The following is a 21,741-nucleotide window of genomic DNA, read 5'->3' on the forward strand; positions in this document are numbered from 1 at the left end:
ACAGGGCATATAATTTAAAAATCCTGCTTCCACAACAGATGGCTTTATTTACCCTGTTTAGAAACTTGACATGGGGAAATCTTCCACTGGAAGCTCAGTTGTGAGTGCTGCAAAATAATCAGATGTGGGTCAAAAATCAGATTTCCCTAATACTTGGTACTAGTGTTTATGTAAGATTGTACAATCTGTCCAAAACAGGAAAAGATTCAAATAATTAAATGTATTTAGTGTGTGATATTTTCCCTCCTAAAATAATTGTGATCAAGTCTCAAGTGAAATATCCATAAGGGAACAGCTTTCCAGTGCTGCTTTTTTTCCATTTGGTACAGTGATCACAGTGCAACTTTTGCAACATCCTTTCTTACCATCTGATAAGTTCTGGGAAATATGAAGCCATGTAAAAATCAGGATATGCTGAAGACTGAAGAGTGGCTTATGGATGGAAACCCTGAAGAGCAGCTCTAGGAGACACTAGAAGGAAATGCTGGAAAACACTGCTCAGTGCTCTTCAAATTTCCTTGCTAGTGAATGTCTTATACCTAAGAGAGTATCAAGTGTTTTCCCTGCTCCTTATTTTTCTGCCCAAGAATGCTGCTGGCCAGTCTGACCAGAGAAAAAGTAAAAGGTGCTGTGGCACAAGGACACCCAAACAAGTAATCAAAGGAGAGCCTGGAAAATAGGAGGCAGGATATCAGGAGTCTGTGTTGGGTGATGAGAAATAATGTTTTATTTGGAGGAGAAAATGGCCTAAGTTAAAATGGAGATGTGTATTCAAAAACCATGGGCATCCTGCAGCCATGATGATTATCTGCTAGGAGAAGATACCCCTTTAAAAAACCCTTTTCCTTCTGAGTTCAGTATCCATCCTGGTCATACAGTAAAGGATAAAAAAACAAAAAAACCACAAATGTGTGCTTAGTTTATGGATTCTGAGGGTTTGGGGTTGTTTGTTTTGGTTTGGTTTTTTTTTTTTTTTCCAAATTTTTGTAAAACCAAAAGCAGTTTCTAATTAAATTAAGGTCATTAACCAGTTCCAGTGTGATTTGCTAATAGCAGCAGCAACAGGACCAAATTCCCATGGTGGTTCAATCATAAGCATAACCTAGAATATATTATTCTGTTGTTTGCTTCAGAGGAAGGTCATTAGCAAATCAAAACTATGCTGGTCTGACTGGACATCTCACAGATCTTCCTTCAAGCTGTGGAGCCAGAACAGAGAGAACACAACTGGTAAATTAAAGTACAGAACTGGGATGCTGTTCAACATTACTAATTTCTAAACTATCATTTACCTAGAGCTGTTACTAATTTTAAGTAGGAATGAACCAAACGAGAGTTTTATCAGTTCATCAACAACATATTTTTTAAGGGAAGTAAAAAGAAAAGAAGTGATATCAGCACTCATCTGCAGCTTCATTGTTACTGTACAAGAAATTGGGTGGCTCAGTGACGAGCTAGCAAAACTGTTTTTTACAGACATTTGCTGAACAGGATAATCAGGATCTTGGGGCTTTTCAGAAAAAGAAATGAGGACTATTTTAAATGCAGTTATTTAAAAGTAAGTGTACATTGCAAGGGCTGGCAAGCTGATTAATGTTACCTTGGGGTTTATGGCTTGATTAGGTATAAATTCTGCAGTGCTGCTGCAACAGCAACACAAAATTATATGTAGGGTTTTTGTGGCTTTTTTTTTTTTTAATTGTGGCATTAATTTCTCTGTTCGATTCTCTCATTTTTCTTATCCCGAGTTTGTTGACTCACTGATTTTCACACTGTTGGCTGTCCAAGCTGTACTTGGCTCAGCAGACCCAGCCTGGCATCTCGGCTCCCTTAAACCGAGTGGCAAGTAGGCTGCAGAGGGAAGGGATTCGTGTGTTCACAGCAGATGTTCTAAATTGCCTCGAGGGCATTCTTGCTGCAAAAACAGGAGAACACGACAAAGCCTACACTTTCTAACATATATACCAAGCAGCTGGAAGCTTCTCAGGCTTCCCGTGTGCTGTGGAGGTATTTTGCAACATAGCGGTGTCAGAAGTTGCTATTTCAACACTTTCCATAATGATTTCCAAGGAAAGAGCTCTGGAAGTCAGGAAAATGCATGGGTTAAGTGCTGTGCAAATTGTGTGTCGTTTGACATAAACTAACTGCTTTGAAGTGTTAATTTGGAGAATTGTCTCCTTACTCCCTAAGTTTAAAAGGCAGATAAAGCACTCTGGTAGTGATAGATTTTTGAGATAAGATAATGGATAACAAGGCTTAAACAGAATGGTCCTTTTCTTTTCTAATTTTGGGTATGGCACAAATTTCTTATTAGGAAGCCTTGAGGGCCACTAATAAAAAATATCTTTCTTTGGAGGAAATTTAATTTTTTAAAAAGGCAGACAAATCAATCAATGGATATTGTGGACAAAATACTTTGTCCTTGCTTCCATCAAAACAGTGGATGAAACTGGACGGGGAAGAAAGGAAAGAACGAGACACTATTTTTCACGTCTCTAACAATACCATGTATTTTACTTTTTTATTTTTTCCTGACCGCAGCAATGTCTCCTCAAGGAAGTGAAGTTCCTTAAATTGCTCCTGTATGTGGTTTTTCTATTAATACCACTTGCAAGCAGCCTTCCTGCAGAGTTTGACTCCGTGTCTTTCCTGGGCCACATCTGCCGACTGTGTGAAAGCAGATGTGTGGGATCAGTGACATTGAGGAAAGGCAGAACACTGACACCACATTAATTCTCTGTGGGCAGGCTCTGCACATGGGGTGCGGTGGGGCAGTGACCCTTCTCCCTGCAGTGCTCCCTTGGAAGGGCAAGTGCTAGGCAGGGACAGCTTGTCACAGCACCTGTACAGACTGAAGTTACCTCTGCACATCCTAGTCTGTGATAATGGACTGCAATTTCTGCTTTATGGGCAGAAAATGGTTTTTGTTGAAAAAATTCAAAGTAGTCACAGAAATGACCATGTTCTGAGGCTCATGAAACCATTTGGGTTTGTATCATTATCACTGCTTTTAGTGAAGGAATGGGACCACGTCAGGCTAAGACCATTTATTGCTCAGATAAACATCAGTCTCAGAGGCCCCGAGATTTTAAAGGAGCAAGCAGTCAGCCAGTGCTCAAAGTAGTCACAAATTCCTTGTTACAAGACAATATCTAACTTTCTAATCCAGTAGAGAGATGCCACAGAGTTTATTTTGCTTTTCTAACCTATCTCCTTTACTTCATTTTGCTGCACTGCAGATGCTTTTGTCCTATGGGCTGCTATCTCACATACACACATATATTCTACCATAACACACTTCTATCATAACTTCCAAACTCTTAGCTTACTCCACACAACCACACCCCTACTCTATAAACTCTTCACCACCTTATCAATGCAGTTCCTCACTTACTTCAGGCACATTCTTACTTACAACTATAGAAACATAAGTTTATGATTTTTCTACTTAATGTCTGTGTACTGTATTTTTACATCAATCCAAGCTTCTTCCAAGGCTGCAGATCAAACCCTTCAGTCTCTGTGGAAGCTTCTGTTTTTCTGATTCCCACAGGTTTGTTCAGAACAATAATTCCAATCATGTGTCATTGCTACAGCTATAGCAAATTTTCACTAGGTCCTACAACAGAGAGTGTGGATTTCATGAACTTTATATCAAAGCCAAACATCTGTGCTTGATTGCATGGGTGTTTTCTGGATAATGATAAACAATTAATAAATAAGAGCTTCAGTATTATCTCGTTAATAGCTTTTTTTCAAAAGCACTGAATTTTGTTAGACTCTTACATTATGCCCATGCACATAAAAATTCAGAAGTCACTTCATTGACTTAAAATCACCAACCTAACATCTGAAAGAGCCCAGTGGGAGGTGTTTGATGGTGTGAGATGTGTTTATAGTGATGGATAACTACTTCAGGCACCAGGCCTCCCAGGGTGAATGATCATTCTGAGGAGTCAGGGTTTGTGGAAGGTGAGGGTAGAAAGTCAGGCCCCTGTGAACGGGTTCATCCCTCCTTGCTAGACACACTGTCCTACCTGCTGGGACTTTCCTTCAAAGAACAGCACTTTCCCTTGCCATGACCTGGCCCTGATCTCTTATTTAGACATCAAAAGAGGCAGATATTTTCAGGCTGATGCAGTCAATCCTACCAGCAATGTGCACCTGAGGCAAAACACCTGAGCTGTCTGTGCTGAAGGGATGTGACACTGAACACATCTGCCTGTAATTAGGGAGATACAGAGTCCCACAGGTGTAGGGGGTTTTTTAGTTTAACAAGGAAAAAACCTTAGATTTGAAAAAGAGAAAACAAACATTAGAATTGTTTTCAATCGTTTAAGCTACCTAGTTCTCACTTGAGAAGCTTTGATCATGTATAATCCTGTTGAAAGGCTGACTTGTAACCACCCTCACATACATTATGTTGAAATGCTGTGGCACTAGTGCATGACAGAACTTTATTTTCCATTAATTCATTCTTTGCTGGAAATATAAACACTCTATATGCTTAATAGCCCAAAAAATGAATAGTATTGCTTTTTTAAATTGCCTGTTAATGAGAATTTTGCTGCTATTAAAGAAATCTGAGTGCCTGAGGACCATCTTTCAAATGCTGACACACCTATTTTCAACACCAACAGTGCTGAACAATCAAAACAAAATCATCCCAGGCACTGCTTTTAGTAAAAGCAGACATGCTTTCTAAATGATCAAAATAGATGTTTACAGCATCTGTGAACCACAACTGATTCTAAAGTAACTTTTCACTGAACTTATGAACAGTTGCATATCCACTCCAGTGCAGCAGTGATGGCTGTGCAAAAACATCCATGCAAGAGGCAGCTATTTTCTCAGGAAAAAGCCTCTTGTTGCAAGGCACAGGAAAAAAAAAAAAATTTAAAAAAAAGAGAACAAAAAGGGGAAAAACAGGTAGGAAAGTCTGCATTGAGGTGAGTCATAAAATCCATATGCAAATACAGGGTTGGCACTTGTAGGAAGAACCAGTTTCCTCAGGCAGGGATACTCTGAGTGCAGGAGGGGGCTGAACACACACTGGTGTGTGGGGAAGGCTTCTACAAATTCCAGTCACACCCAGTGCACTAGCAAAGAGGAGGTATTTGTAAGAGCTTCTGTGTACTAACAAATCACCTGATCAGGAATAGCTGAGAGCACAACTGTGCACTCCAAAGCAAGAATGGAACTCACACTGTTATCAGTTTTACAGAATATTAACGAAATCTGGATTATCCTACCTGCAGGGTTTCATGTAAGAGCAAGAGTTTCATGCAGTCAGAATCTGAAAGGAAACAGTTACACAGACTTGTTGATAGAAATCTTGTGCCACAGGATTAAAAACCCTTCTTCCCGGTTCTGCAAACTTAAAGCATTACAGGAGAAACAGAACAATTCCTTATCTTGCTTCAACACGTAAGTAAGGACTTCTGATAGCTTCTGGTGACTGATATTAAATACCTGTGGAGGCTGGATTTAAAGTTTAGTGCAGTCTGAATATTTGGATTTTTTTTATTCCTATTTTCTACTTTCTTTTTCCTGTGCTGGAAAGTAGGAGGGCGGAATCCCTTTAGCTTATTCTAGGTGTAAATGTTAAACTTCCGTGTATTTTGGAAAACGTTAAACATATGTAGAATGTGACACTGATGAAGGAAATAGCTGAATAGCCTGTTGAAAAATGTTGGGATTATTTCTATGTAGCAACAGTGGAAGAGAAAACTTTTCCCCAAATTTCTAAGTCTAGTGTCTGCTTTTTGTAGCTGCTTATAGATCTGTGATAAATTCTTTGGGTTATTGTTAAATCTTAATCCTATCTGTAGCTGTGTGTAATTTTTGGCTGGCCCTAATAATGTAAAGAACATTTCCCTCTCCATGGAAGGAGGTTTGGAACTAGATGATCTTTAAGGTTCCTTCCAACCCAAATTATTCTGTTATTCTAATGTAAAAAAAGGTTTACAAAATTAATGGTTCTGTGTTTTCCATCATATTGGGGAAAGAGATACACGAATAGAGGCATACTCAAACATAAAATATGGCTAAATAATCTCAATGAGAAATCATATTTTCATTACATTCTAGTAGGATGAAGAAATACCACATCAAAAATATTTCATTTTGTCGTTCTGATGTCCTGTGGTGGTGTTCTAAGAGGGAGCTGGAGAGCTACAGGCAGTCATGGGTGTATTTGTGATTGTTCCAATTCTGTGTTGACATGGACAAATAAAAGCAGGATAGAAATTAAGTTCAGGGGGAAAGAAAAGTTTACCTCCACTCAGTTCTAAGCAGAGATGTATTAACACCCTAAAACCTTGTTTGCTGGCACCAGGTGTAGACACTGATAGAAAGGTGTCTTTGTTGGACAGCCAGGAAAGGAAGCCATGGACTGAGTGGGTCTGAGTAATGATCTGAGATGACACAATTCAAAATTAAAGATTTTAAAGAAAACTATGCTTTCTATATTATTATTTATACTAAAAATAAGTTGAAAGTAATACAACATATTTTTTTTAAAAAAAAAGAGTTCACTGAAGATGCATTTGTAATGATGCATCCTGCGTTTTTGCACAGCCAGTGAAGTTTTATACCAAACATCTAATAATGTACCTATTGGAAAGGCCCAAGTATCATTTAGGAAACCCTATATATTCCCAGCACACCGCTGAGAATAGTGTAAAGAAATACTTTCTCTCCTGGTTTAATTTCCAGCATATCTGTTTGTAAGAACTGTGCACTATTTCATTATGTATAAATACATTTTTTTCCCTACAGGCAATCACAACATAACACATAGTGGCTGCAAACCTTAACTATACATAAATAAATAGTCCCATAAGGGCTTTCTACAGAGACTGTATTTTCTGATATTCAAAACCACATTCTCTTGCTCTTTTGTTAGAGCTCTAATTTCATTTTCACCTAAAAATATAGAACAAGGAACCAAGCCAGATCTTCACACATTAGGAAACCCATGCATGCCCACAGTACATGGAATTATTGGCTCAGAAAGTCACCAGAAAGGTGTCCAGACACTAACTTTTCATTTGTTGTATCAGGATTTGATACCAATCCATATGTACCAGTCAAGAATTGCAGCTTCAGAGTAACCTTCTTTACTGCTCTGCTTAATATTTTGTCCTCAATACCACAAGGTTAGTTCATACACTGAACCAAAAAAAAAAAAAAAACAACATTATTTCAGTGTTAGACAAAATGCAAATTTGAAGAACCAAGTCAAGAATTTTATTTTATTTCAATGGAAAAAGTGGTTTTTTGCACATTGTACAATTACAGACCCAAATGGAAGCATGGTATAAACTACAGGCATCACGGAGGGAAGACAAGCCCTGCATGAAAAGAGTTTACAGTTACTTTGCTTGTCTCCTATACTGATGTCTGGAATAAAGATTAAATACTAATTATAAAAGGCTTAAAAATCTTAAAAGAATAAGGAGGAATAGGTCTCCCTGGTACCTGGAGCCCTGTTTCTAAGGGTAAGGAAATTGAAATCTCTCTGCTGAGTTCTGTCCTTGCGATCTGGTTTCCTACTAGCATCCTGTAGGCCTGTGAAGTGGTACAGATGGTAATAAGCTCTGCCTCAGATTAAAAATATGTACAATATGAGGAGAGACCACACAAATTGAAATTCCATCATTTTAAAATGATTTGAAGAGGAAGACAGTGTTGTAATTAAAGTACCTACCTTTTTGAATAGGATAAATGAGGTCTACTCAAGTTGCTGTGTGCTCTGCAAAAACAAAAAATGAATTTGTTAGTTAAATAAAAATAAACTTGCAGCAGGTGTTTTTAACTACTTTCTCATGTACAGAGATATAGTGAAATAGTTGCTATATCAAACACTGGAAAAATTAGCTCATTCAACAAAGAACTAAAAAGAAAAGACACAAGCAGTAGGCTATAGAAGGCACCTGGAAGTATTATTTTTAGATGCCTGAATTGTAGCCACTAAAAAAATTCTTTTTCCAGCTCTCACTCTTCCTTTATTAATCCATAAATTAATATACATAATCCCTAAATTAATAACACACATTCTGGCAGAAATAGAACTGTGTTGCACACATGCCTCTGAAAACAGAGGTGAAACACATCTTCTGAGCCAAACAAATAAATCCAGGCTCTCAAAATCCAAGCTCTAATAGCAGTCTGTGAAAGCAGGTGTTTGTTTCAAGCATTCATGTTTATTTTACACCAAAGTCATATAATGCCATTAATGCCCATTTAAAAAGATTTAGTAGACTAGACAGTCTTCTCCAGAAGTGATGGCAGTTTTCGTGGAACAGCGTCATTTTCCGTACAGAAGAAAAAACAAATCAGTGCTTTAATGACAGAGTAAATATTGAGATTAAATGCAGCAGGTCAGCAAAGCCTGCCTGGATTTGGAAAGAACAGCTCACAAACTAAGATTTTAAGAGCAGAGTGAACTTTCCTTGACTTCTCCACTGTCCCTGCACAACACAGCAGGAAATGTTCCCTTTGTCTCTCATACTCCACTTTGCACATCTACTACCCAACAGATACATTAAACAACATGTTCAGCAAATACTAAACAACATCAAACACTGTGCAGCAACTGTTTTCCAGTCTTACCTTAATGATTATAAGTCAGCCTTTTCCATGCAATTAGGTCATGTAAGAATGGAAGCAATGCCAACAGCAGCTACTTTTCGTAACTCACTTCTGCTCTTTCCCAAGGTGAAGAATTTTGCCAGTCATAATTCACAGAAGGGATGATGGTGCTTCTTCCAGGAGTTTGAGCTCTGTGGTCAGACACCCATGTTGCAGCACTGCCTCTGTCATCACTGGTCTTCCACATCACATCCAGCACTGCTGAAATAGAGACGTTTCAAATGACAGCTCCCTAGATCCTTCTGTGAGGGACTCCTCTTTCCCAAGATTAGTGGTGATGTTCTGATGTGCAGAGCACTTGGCATACATGTAGTGCATACATTAATATGCAGGCCAAAAGAAAAATTCAAACTATTCAATAGAAAATTAATTTCTTAAACTTCCCAGTTTTTCCTCAGAGGGGCAAGTCAAGATGTTCTGTTACCTGAAGGAGACCAAGAACATCACTGTGACTTTATTCCTCTAAACAATTCCTATCTGACAGATCTTAAAAGTCATTATAAGCAAAAGCTGAATACCCAAAGGCAGAGCTGAACCTTCTGTGTCAGCAAGCTCTGCTCAGGCCATGCCTTCACCCAGTACTAACTCTACTCCTCAGACAGCTCCTGTGTCACCAAAGAGAAAGTATTTCTTCAGTGTGTGACTGATAACTGGCTCAGAACACTTCACCCCAGCATAACTGCTGCTGAATCTCCATCCTCGGAGATACTCAAGAGCCATCTGGAGGTGGTTGGAGGAGACAACTGCCAGCCTCAACCATTCTGCATTCAGTAAGGCCTCACAGTATAACTATTAAAGGCTTAATGGGCTTTAACAGGTTACAGAAACACTTTTTTGATGGTGGACAAAAGACTGATGCTGAAGATGATGGCAAGCATCAGCAGTTTATGATCCCACAGTACAACATTTCTACTTCTCTATATCACACAAATAACACATGCTTCTTTTTGCATTATCATTGGCTAACCAACTTGGAGCATTTGCCTTCTACCCTTTTGTAATTGGTCATAAATTTCTCTGTTTCTTTTTGTAAATGTCAACAAACATCCACATTCCATGCTTCTTCTCCCTCAAAATTTTTTACCTGGCTTATTCAAGGACACGGCTGCAACTCAAGGCCGAGGCTGCCTACAGTCCCATTCCAATTCTCCTGCACTTTATACTGGATTTACACCTGTAGATTATATGTTCATTTTTCAGGGCCTTCCCTTCTGTCTTTCTTCTCCGTTCTAACCTTCAGTAATGCAGCTGGGTTGTCTGTAAGGCACACCTGGGTTGTATGGATCAAGCACATAGAGAAAACCTCAAGGTTAAGGTTCCCACTACTGGAGCAAGGTACCTTGATTCCTTGAGTGATAATTTTCAAGTCATTATTCTGATGGATATTATTCTTCAGGTTTCTTTGTGAGAATTCTTTTAATGTGCAATCAATTTCTCCTCTATTTGCTAACAAATTAAAAAAACTTAAAACTTTATTTTAAGTTGCTAAGAACAGCAGGAAGATAAACAAGAATAAAGGTACCTTTGCCTACATTGGGACAAGCCACCCACATAACAACCAGTGGAATAATGTGGCTCCATGACTTTGGTCAAAGGGTGGCTGAGGGTTTGGGATACTTTGCTTTTAATTTTTTAATTAAAAAATGTGTATTATTTAATTATGTTTTATAAAATATTTTGATTATAGTTCTTTTAATTAATTGTATGTTTTTATGAATGGATTATGAATGATTAGATAGTTTTATGTAATATACTTATTAAAATTGTTATATTTATGTTTATGTATTAGCAAACGAATGTGTATTGTTTTGTTCTGTAGAGTTGCATGTTTTACATCTTTGATATTGGTTAATAAATTACTTAATGTAAGAGAAGTAGCATTCTAATCATAAGAAACTTAAATAAAGTTCCCTTAAAACCGAGGAGAATTTACCATTAAGACTTGGCTGAGAACCTTCCTAGCACATCACACAATGGCCCTGTCTCAGCCAGTTTCGAGCTTATTAATTTATGGGAGAGATTTTAGGCTTCCCAAATGTACCACCTATTAATAGGCAGCTCGATGATCAGCAGGCTCCTGCCCTGTAACTTTGATTTAAGTTCATTTTCCTCACCACAGCCAAAGCACAGCCTGGGAGCTGCCCAGCACTGTATCCCAACTCCTGCTTTGCAGAGCCCACGGCTTCGCACGGGCAGCAGTCACCCCTCATAAAAGTTTACACTTCTTCCCTGCACACTGAAGCCTTGTTTTTGGAACACCTAGCATCAGCCTTTTGTGGCTGACCCTCGCTGTGTGGAAGGAGTATCTTTTGTTTCAGCAGCTCCTCTCCTACTCTCACACTGGGGCGCGATGGCTGCTGACGAGGTGAGCGCCTTCATGCAGCTGCTGCTGCAGAGGCCTCAGCTTAAATGGAAGTGGCAGCACTTCAGCAGGGCCTAGGGTACATTCTTTGACAGAATATAGATTCCCAAGGAGAAGTCATTCTTGCTGCTGTCATAAAACACTGCTTTTTCCAAACGTCAGCACCATATGGCACTGCCATCAATAGAGAAACTGCTACCACCATCTACTGGCAAGCGAATAGAAGGGATAGAATGGAAGGTGGATATTGCCTTTGGGTGGGTCTCAGCAGGAGAAAAAAAACCAAAAAATTCAGTATGTTGCGGGAAATAGTAAAGGTAAGATGATTTTCAGAAAGCTGGGAAAGCAGGCCTTCAAAACAGAGCAGAGAAATTAGAACTAGCAGCAGCTGCAAAGTCTGAAAGTAGCAAAAGTTAAAATAGCACAGCAAGCAAGGACATGAAACAATAGCTTGAGTTTTAGGCTTGGCCAAGATAGACCTTAAGACTGCAGAAAAATATGCTTAGCAAGATAGTTGAAGGTTTTAGCCTTCATAATGAAGTATTTTGTATTGTTAATAGAGAGCAGACAGGCATTGTGTGAAGCAGGTGTATGTGTGCTTTTAGGGATTGGCTAGAACAACTGTCTGTGAGCTTCAGCAATATGCTGTTGGCTAGAAAGTTTTTTAAATGCCCTGTAACAAAGAAAGGATGTGAGCTGTTGCCCTCTTTCAATTGTCTCAACCATGCAATGAGGCTGATGCTGCAATAAAAGCTCAAGGAACATACCCCAAAAGTCCCGTCCTGTTCGTGAAAAAACCCCAAACACAGAATATGATCATCTTTTACATATCAGCAGGCAGTACTGCACTAGTGATAGCTCTCCAGTTGCATTGCTCAAGGATGAGCTCCAAGGTAAAGCCTGTGTGTTCCCTGCAGCTCGTGGATGGTACTTCACAGTTCCGTTCTGCCTTGCAGCAAGAGAAAGCCTGGCTAATCTGCTCTGTGCACTGCCTTTACTGGGAAAACATCACTAGGATGTGGTGCCACAGGAAAGCAGAGAGAGCATCACATCTGAGTGCTCAAAACACGGAGACCTGGCAGAAGATTTGTGAGCAGAATTCAGATGATGGAGCTGCGTCAGCATTACAGAGTAACTGGGAATTATAAAAGAGCTTTAAAATAAAGAAAAGACTGTGCTGTGGTACAATGATTCACTGTGTATCTGATTCAAATATTATCAAATAAGAACACCTTCTTTTACACCAGTGGGAATTAAAGCAAGCACTAGACAGAAGGTACTGATGTGGAATGTTGATACTTCATAACAACTTTTCTGATTTAACTGTAAAACTGTCTTTCCTTAGAGAGATGATGGTGTGGTTGACTTAGAGATACTAAGGACAGATTCCTGAGGGTTTTTTTACTTGAGTCTAAATGAACATGCAGGCAAACAACATCTTAGCTTAAGAAATCATAGTGTATTTCCCCATTTTTCACTGATACTGATTGAAAGATAATTGAGGGTCTTGGATTAGGTTCTAACTTCAGACAAATAAATTAATCCTGTTGTATTCAATCAATTTTGGCTGTGTTCTCTACATAAATCAAGTCCAGAAGAGGTCTTAGCTAAGGCATTTAATTCTGATTCTTTCACCTGACAATAAAAACAGAGCCAGATTGAGATGATTTTATTACCCAAAGGCTCACTTATAGACTGCCATAAGGGATCATAAAGAAGTGCACCAGCACCTCTGTCAGAATCAGATATTCAGACTCATAAGCAGACAAATCAGGGCACACTGAAGTCCCAAAGCTCTGGCCCCACACTTCTTTCTGAGCAGTGCCTGGGTCATCTCTGCTCAAACCTGCAGGACAAATGACAGCCCAAATCATCTCTGCCTAGACGTGAAGACATCTGACAACCAGTTACTCTCTGGAAGAGACTATCCCATCTGAGGCAGTGGTCAGCAAGCTTCCTGACAGGGAAACTGATTCATCACCACTTCATCTTGCCAATCTCCTGCTATCCTTTACTGGATAGAGGGCACAAACTACTGCTCAATGCCAAGGAATAAGATCTGGTATGAACATGATGTAACACAGCAAAGTCCTGAGCCAAGATCTGCTGGACCAGCCAAATTGCATCCCAGCAAGCTATTGGAAACGATGAAACCATCAGTTCTTATAAGTTGTACCCTGCATCAGTGCCCAACACCAAACACTGCCAAAAACTCTTACTATATTTCACTTTAAGTAACCCAGGCACTTGGGAGATTACTCAGAGTGCAGACCCCTCTGCCTGTTTCAATGAGCTGAGAACTCAACTGCTCCCACAATTCACTGCAGTCCTTGAGAGACTCTGGTACTTGGTAGAAATTTTACCCCAAAAAGTGGTGACCCAGTCCAAATTCTGTGCAGTCTAAAGAAACAGCCCCTTGAATTGTTGTTCTTCTTAATTCAGGACACAGTTCCCCTTTTCTTCCCTGAATTGATATGTTACTTGAAGAAACCCATTCTCAGGGGAGAGTTTTTGCTGTTGTTGCTTTGCGACTTGGGATGAAATGACCACTCAGATCTAAGATCATAAAACTTCCCACCCTCTGTGTTATGTGCCAAGTACATCTCTTTGCTGTTGTCCTAAAAGATATACAGAGTCCCAGGTGCTGAGATCCAAATGCCAGAGAGACCCAGCCTTAAATCTGGACAGTTCACCGGTAAAACAACCTAAACTGCTGCAGAGTTTGTGTTGTGAAGCATCTGCTGCCTCTGCCCTGCCTGCTGTGCTCCACCAACCCCTCCTGGATTGCTGGTGGCTCTTGAACCTCATCCTGCCAGCTCTGTAAGCAGGTTGGGTTTGGTCAGTGCTCCCACATCCACGTGCAACAGCCTTGCTCCACATGTGCCCATCAATCCTTTCCCTCACTCCTTTGTCCCGTGGGTGAGGGTCCGTAATGACAGAGACCCCAGGCAGGTGCAAAGGAGAGCCCTTCATTGCAAAAACCAGCCCTCTTTAAGCAGTTAAGCCTTTATCAGTTACACAGTTTAAAATAATAACAAACATAATCCAGCCATACCCCACAATCTGAACACATCATGGTTATAAAACTTTGTTTTCTACCTCTAATTCAGCTGAGTCACTTTCCCAGAGTCCTCTTCTGCTTAGCCAAAGTAGCAGGCATGAGTCATGGTTTTACAAGAGTAAAAAGGCCCTTATTTTATAAGACTTTAACTATATAGAACATATTCTCTTCATCAAATGTCAGCAGTCCCCTCATCTTTTCCAGGCTCCCTTCCCTGACATCCTCTGGGGGCACTGCCACTGGAGCTTATGAACAAATTTTTATTTAAAGGAAAATCTTTGAACTTCCCTTGACATAAACACAGACAACTCACCTCAGTTCTACCAGCCTCACGACAGTTCAAACAGTTCTTCAGGGCCTCCAGAAGTATCTGAGAAGTAAGAAAACAAAAGAAAGTAAAATGGTTTGTCCAAACCTCTCTGCACCAAAACAATGCAATTTCTCTAATGTTTTGTAACTTAGTTATTTTGGAATTAAGGTTAGAAACCAAAGTAAGTAATTCTGATTTTTTTTCTCCTTTTTTTTCACTTCCTTTTTACCACACTGTGGCAAATAGTATTATCTCCTTAGAATAACAGTTACTTTTGCTTCAATCTTTTTGGCTTGCCACATGGTCAGTTGTCCAAGGAATGTTGTATCTTCGCATAAAAAAGCCTAAATAGCCCAAATTTTGTCTTTGGTTACTTCATTTATCCTTAAAAGCTAATTGGTTTGTTTTTTCCTTCAAGTTCTACCCTGGATTTTAATAATCAGTGACTGCAGGAAGATACTTTTGTAGTAAAAGTATGGTATAGCCTTGATCTCTGTCATAATTACATTACTTTCTTTATATCCTATTTCTGGGCCTAATTCTGACCCTATAAATCCTGTCAGATGCTGCAGGTACACACTATCTCCATTTTCTCCATTTCCTACTGATTATTTTATGAAGTCATTCAGCACATCATGGATTTGAGCTTTGCTGGTGCCAACAGCTCCCAGCTGGGTGAGAGAAGAGAACTGAGCTCTCTGTGCCTGTATCATCTTCAATAAAAATAACTGGGAGGCATTGAAAGCATCTATGTACTTAAAAATTGGTCAAAATTCAGGTGTTGAAGTCTCATTTTCTGAGGTGACTTGGTCACTGGATGCCCAGTCACTTACACCCAGTGTAAGTCAATAAGGCTTACCACTGAAAATTTTTTGCAGCAACTGTTTCTTCTGTTGCAGCAGTGCAGCAATGTTTATTAATTGCTCCAAGAGCCTTTGATTAAAGGACTTGCAAATGTAGAATACACTGTTCACTCTCATTAATTCATTCTGTAAACTACCTCAATGTCCTTCTAAAGCTGCTGCTGCATCTGGAGCTGTTTCCAGTTACAGTTGGGATTAGCTTTAGACAAAATGGAAATTTGAATAACCTGGCTATGAAAGGAAAAGAACAGGCTGTTCACATTTTTATTTGCAATATTATGTATTTTTACATATCATGCAAACATAAATGAACAAGTAAATGTTGACTGTTGGGCTGCCTTCTTTCTGATTAATGCATTTCCTCATAATAAGCTGTGATCCTCTACATTTCCCTCCAAACCCTGCTGCCTGAATTATTCATTAATACTCCAACTAAAAAATTCTTTAGTTAAACTCTTATGCATCTTTATTGCTTCTTTAAGTTTCCAAAGAGTGCTGGACATGTACCAGAGAAACTTGCACAAATAAGAAATCCCTATTTGTTTGCTTTGACTTTGAATAGGTGGTTTTAAAATGATCTTATGAAGTAAACCCAACAAAGATAGAGCCATAGGATCCCAGTGTGATTGACCAGTTGCAGCTGCCTTAAAAATCACAATCTTCTTTAAAAACATGCCTTTTCCTTCAAGGGGAAAAACCCAAATCTTTAGGGTAAAATTATCCCTTATTCGATGTAAAAGAAAATAGTTCACTGTAATCAGCTTTCTTCATCTCACTAATGAGTAAGTCAAATTCATTTCAGGAACAGATTAGTCTTTCTCATGATGTGACATACCCTGGAATGCTATTAATGCTTTTTGCTGCACACACAGTGTTCGTTTTGAGCTACCTATACCCTGTTCACAGCACTTTAAATGATTACATAGTAGGTGTGTGTTTATATATAGTAGGTAATCATCTCAAATGCTGGGATTGCAATGTGAATAGGTAATAAGAAATAAACTCCACTGTTGATTACATAGGCCTGTGATTAATTGTTTGAACTTTGGTAAATGAAAAAGACTTAATTAATTTAAAAAATAAAATTTAAAAAACCAACAAAAAGTAGCAACTCCTGAAAATGGATTGTTATTATTTAAGGTTAATATATATTTTATGGGATTTATGTGCAGAGTATAGCACTTTGGGCTTTTTTTTTCATTTTTTATTTAATTTGGTTTATTACCTTATTCATTGATTTCCCATAATAATGCTTGTGCTTATATACTGCCTTTCACTTGGGCTCATAAGGTATTTTACAAACATTAATATATTTTTCTCACTCCTTTTATTTACATTCCCCTTCTAATGAAACTATCATAGACTCGCTGCATATAATTTACACTGAGTGCAGAAGAAGCAGAAGGCAGAACATGTACCAGACGGGAAAAAAAATTACAATTACTGAAAGGAAAGCCCAAAATGCCATATCCCAGGTGGTTATTCCACCTTCTGATCTGCCCTCGACAAGGAGAAGTAGGATTGTAGATAGTACATCTGCTTTGGGGCTGAGCCAGCTATGCAGAGGTCACTCAGACATTGGGTTAGCCTGTTCTTAAAAATTTCCTATTACAGAAGTTGTCTGTGGAGAGCACAGACTCTGTTCTCACCCTGAACTACCTGTGCTGCTGGAAACCTTTTCCTAATGTCTAATTTAAATCAGTTGCTTCAGGTTTAGCTTATTACTTCATGTCTCATTCACTTGGACACAGAGAAAAATTGCTCCCTACCTTTGCAGCAGTCTCTTCTCAGTTTAAAGGCAATTATCCTGTAGCACCTGTGTCTCTCTTCTTTAGATGAAATAACAGCAGTTCATTACACCTTCACTGGTAGGCATTCTCATTGCCTTACACTTGCAGGGCTCTGGTGTTATATTCAGTGAAGCCTGGTGTTGGAAATGGACATCAGGTTTCACCAGAGCACTTCACTTACCCTGCAGGGCTTGTTTCTTCTTATAGAATATTCTGAGCCTGAACAGACCCACAGGAATCATCCAGTCCAACTCCTGCACAGACACCTCAACAATCCCACCCCGTGCCTGAGAGCGTTGTCCAAGTTCTCCTTGGCCTCTGTCAGCCCTGGAGCTGTGATCATTCCCTGGGCAGCCTATTCAGTGCCCCATCACCTCTGAGGGAAAAACCTTTTCCTAATATCCAACCTAAATCTCCCCTGGCACAGCTCCAGCTGTGAGTCCTGTCACTGGTCAGCAGAGAGAAGAGACCACTGCCTGATCTTGCACACCCAGTGAGTGCTGGTGTTTTGCACAAGAGCTTGGCAGTGGTTTCTTTCACTGGTGATGCCCAGTAATAGCCCAGATATTTCCCTGCAGATCCATCACCAACTGTATTCTGAACTGGTAGAGTTGGCTATCCTTATACATCAACAATCATATTGTTGGTCAGCATTGCACAGTTGATATTTGTCCTTAATTCAACTCCACTCTATATTTCAGACCACTTCTCTAAATTATAAAGGTTATTGGAAAAAATGTTCTTATTTTACCAAGATGCCTGAGTCTGCCTACGATGATGTGGTCTGCATATGAGCCTTTCTTTGCTTCATCATCCAAGTTATTGGTGAAGAAGTTTCTGCTGCACCCAGAGTACACAGGATCCTGCTTGAGAGCTTGGCAGTAAGTCATTAATAACCTCTCTGTGAAAAAGGCTTTCTAGACAGCCCTGAATCAACCTTAGGGCAGTTTAATTACAGACACACTTTTCCCAGTCTACTTTGGAGGCCAACATGTTATGCTTACAAAGCTCAAAGTATTCCACACTGCCCAGTTCTACTACAGCCACTCTATTCTTTCATAGAAAAAAAAAAAAAAAAAAAAAAAAAAAAAAAAAAAAAAAAAAAAAAAAAAAAAAAAAAAAAACCCCAAAAAACAAAAACAGGTTTGAAACATGGATAATTTGCTTTTGACAGATCTTTGTTGTTTCACACTTCCTTGGCTTAATTTTTTTTTCTGTACTCTGTTTGGGTTTTTTCCTCACAAATTATTTGTTTCTTCAGTTGTTTTGGTGGTTTTTTTTGTTTTTTTTGGTTTTTTTTTGTTTTTTTGGTTTTTTTTTTTCTGGGAAGGCTGGCTGATCTGTAATTCCTCTGATCTTCCTTTTCCCTCTTTTTAAACATAAGGACTGCATTTACTTTTTCCAGGATCTAGAACTTCATAAATCCTTCATACTTTCTCAAAGATGATTTTTGATGCCTCTATTTGAGTCACCTCATTCATAGCTCCCCATGAAGAGAAACCAAGTCCACCCAATTTCACAAGTCCAAAGTTGCTTAGCTCCCTGTGATGATTTCTTCTCCTGCTGTAGCTCCAAATCTTGCTTCTCTGCTGCTGTTCATGTGCAGCTGATCTTCCTACTGAGAGCTGAACCCTGATTTATAGGAAAAAAAGCGATATGAAGTATGTTTGCTTTATCAGTGCTATGTATCAGGAAACTTGTTATCTAAAACAGTATCCCAGGACTCTCCATCACTGATAATCTCTCTGCTCTTTCCTGGAGTGTCATATTCTGTGCCCTAATGAAAAGGCTGACTACTGCAATAACCAGAATAACTCCTGGAGAATCCCCCTTGATACATCCTTCTCATTGCATCTTATATTGTACAATATATCATTATTAAACCAGTCTTTTATATATGTAAGTATAAAGGGCTATTTGGGCATCTTCCTGCTCCTTCCACTTCTCCTGTGAGGTTGTTTTAGAAACACAGATTTGACAGGAGTCTTGAGCAGTGTCCATGAAAGGCTCTTTAACCACAGGCACTCAACACTTTCATTCTGCTTGGCATTGAACATATTTCACTTACTTGGTTACAAAATATATGGCACTGGCATAACACTTGCCATCAGAAGAGTTCAAAGCACTTTGCACATGAAACTTTTTAATAAGGCAAAAGTGAGTGAAGTGACTTTCCAGAGGTCGCCCATCACGTTGTGGGCTGAGCCAAGAACACAGTCCAGAGCTCCCAAATCCCAGGCCAGTGCTCCATCATTATGTCATCCAGCCTCCCATACTATTAATGCTCAGCCTAAATATATTCTTGTAGCAATTGATTTAATGCCATTAGTTTCAGACAGCTAATCCAAAGCTCCTTTAGTTATCCAGCCTCCAGGGATTTACCGGAACAAAGAACTTCAAGACTGATCCAGAAAATAACATAATAACTTTCCCAGGAATCCTAGCTGGAGTTTCTTAGTGGTAAAGTTAATTTGAAGGAAGACAATCACCTGTAACTCTAAATCCACTGAAAATCAAATTGAAAGATTGCATTTAATTAAGTGTATTTGCTTGCAGGCCCACAATGGTTTTCTGCATTTCCTTTTCAGATGACAACCTTCAATAGAGATGAACGGCAGTAATTAATGATAAGAAGATAATGGTCATGATACATGAAAAGAGAATTAAGTAAAAAATCCTTATGGTCTTAAACAGATGAGAGGGTGGGTGAAATTGGGGGCTGCAGAAAAATTATATCCAGTCAGCATCTCTTGGGCACAAGAGGAGATAAAGGTTCTCTGTGAATTATGGAAACAGACCAGCTTATACAACAACCAAAGGGAGACACCTACAGCCATAAAAAAGTCTTTGGCAGTGCCCAGAAGGGTACAGTTCAAAGTCCTCAGAAGATGGCAGAGAAGTAGGAGGATTGAAATTTACCTGTTCATTAAATGTGTGAGAGAACACAGGCAATTGGGACAGCCAGACAAATATGTGCCAAGAGAAAGATGAGGAGGAGGTACAGAAATCTTCCCATCAAATAAGCCACACAGTTTTCTATGCTTTTGGCGTTCATAATCCAACTTGCTGAACTAGGTGGGAGAGGGTAAATGCGCCTTTCAGTCTACCATCTGAGACCTGTATATAGATTTTCTGACTCACCTGGATTCCTCCATGGTGTAGTTTCAAATTACTGAAGCCTTCAGCAAGTTCTGCTCATGCTGTGTTCTCCAGGACTGCAGATCAAATAATGGAATATTACCTTCTTTCATGTACTTTGTGTGTTTCCTTTACAGGACATTTGTTTTTCTTGTCCAGCCAGCCTTTGGATCAGACCTTATTCTTTATAGTGCTTTTTAATTGCCATTATACAACAATGTCAATTACTAGGTTTTATGTCAATGAAATCTCCCATACTTTTTACAATTTAGAATGACTTATTTTTATTATCTCTGCTTCCATATGGATGTCAGTGTTCTTAACAGCAAATCTAGTAATAGCTTCTGTTTTCTACAGCTGAGTACATTAAGAGGATGCCTTGTGCTTCAAATACTCTATTGTGTACATAGATAAAAGAGAAAATAAAAATATGAAATGCAGAATCAATTATTTAAAGAGAAAATTTAAGAACTTCAGTAACATAAAAGGGACAAAAGAAGACTCACAACTCTAAGCAGAAACAGCCCTGAACAAAAGGAAAAAATTAAATTGCATCCTACCACACTTTCAGCTCACTGATGCCACAGTTTTACATGGATAGAAAGACTAAATATCTGGTTTTCCTTGACATTCAGATTCAGCCTCCAACAAGCCTCATGCATTATACTGTCTGACTACATCCCAGTTTCAGAAGAACAACCGAGATTTAAAATCTGGTACATCTCAGGGATGGAATATCGAAGAAAAAGCTTCTCACTATGTTTTGTACAACAAAGACCACTGTAGCTACCTATGTACCCAAGCTGAGATTTAAATATATTTTTACGTACATAAGCATATATAAAGTTAACGCAAACTTTCTATAAAGTATATACAAGTATATTGTAAATATACTTTTCATGACATATCAGAAAAGAAAAGCGTGTGGCTCACATTTAAGGTGCAGAGCAGGTTTACATGCAAATCTCTCCACTCATTCAGGGGAGATGTTTGTCTGTAGGCAGAAAGCAAACACCTCTCCACACTAATCTCATGTGATTGATATCTCAATGTCAGGACTCAGGCTCTGCATCTTCAATAAATTGCTGAAGCCCCATATAATATGCTACTGTACCTCTGTCTGCCACCAGCCCTGTTTGAATCCAGCGCTGTTGGTTTCATGTCAGGCTGTTTGTCACCATCCTGGTCTCCAAGCACAGCAGCAGTCAAACATCTGCCTCCTGCACTCCACTGCCAGCTCTGAACGTGGAGCACTTGAAGGAAACCATTATAAATCTCACACACAGTCATTTGCAGCGTTTTATCAGCCTCCACTAGTCACTGATCAGACTGCAGCAGCCCACAGTCCTCCAAGCCTTAATCTGATGCCTCAGGTTTTAGTTTTCATATGTTTCAGATTCTGTTCTGCTTTAATACATCATATTAGGGAATGGTGAGCTCTCTTCACAGAGCAGGCAGCCAAAACAATTCCTTCTCTAACTGGGGATCAAGGACAACTGATCCAAATCTCAGGCCCAAGAGCACAAACAATGGCAAAATGAACAGAGGAAAAACAAGGATAG

The sequence above is a fragment of the Pyrgilauda ruficollis genome, unplaced genomic scaffold (assembly GCF_017590135.1).
Source record: "Pyrgilauda ruficollis isolate IOZ18807 unplaced genomic scaffold, ASM1759013v1 scaffold83, whole genome shotgun sequence".
Lineage (NCBI taxonomy): Eukaryota > Metazoa > Chordata > Aves > Passeriformes > Passeridae > Pyrgilauda > Pyrgilauda ruficollis.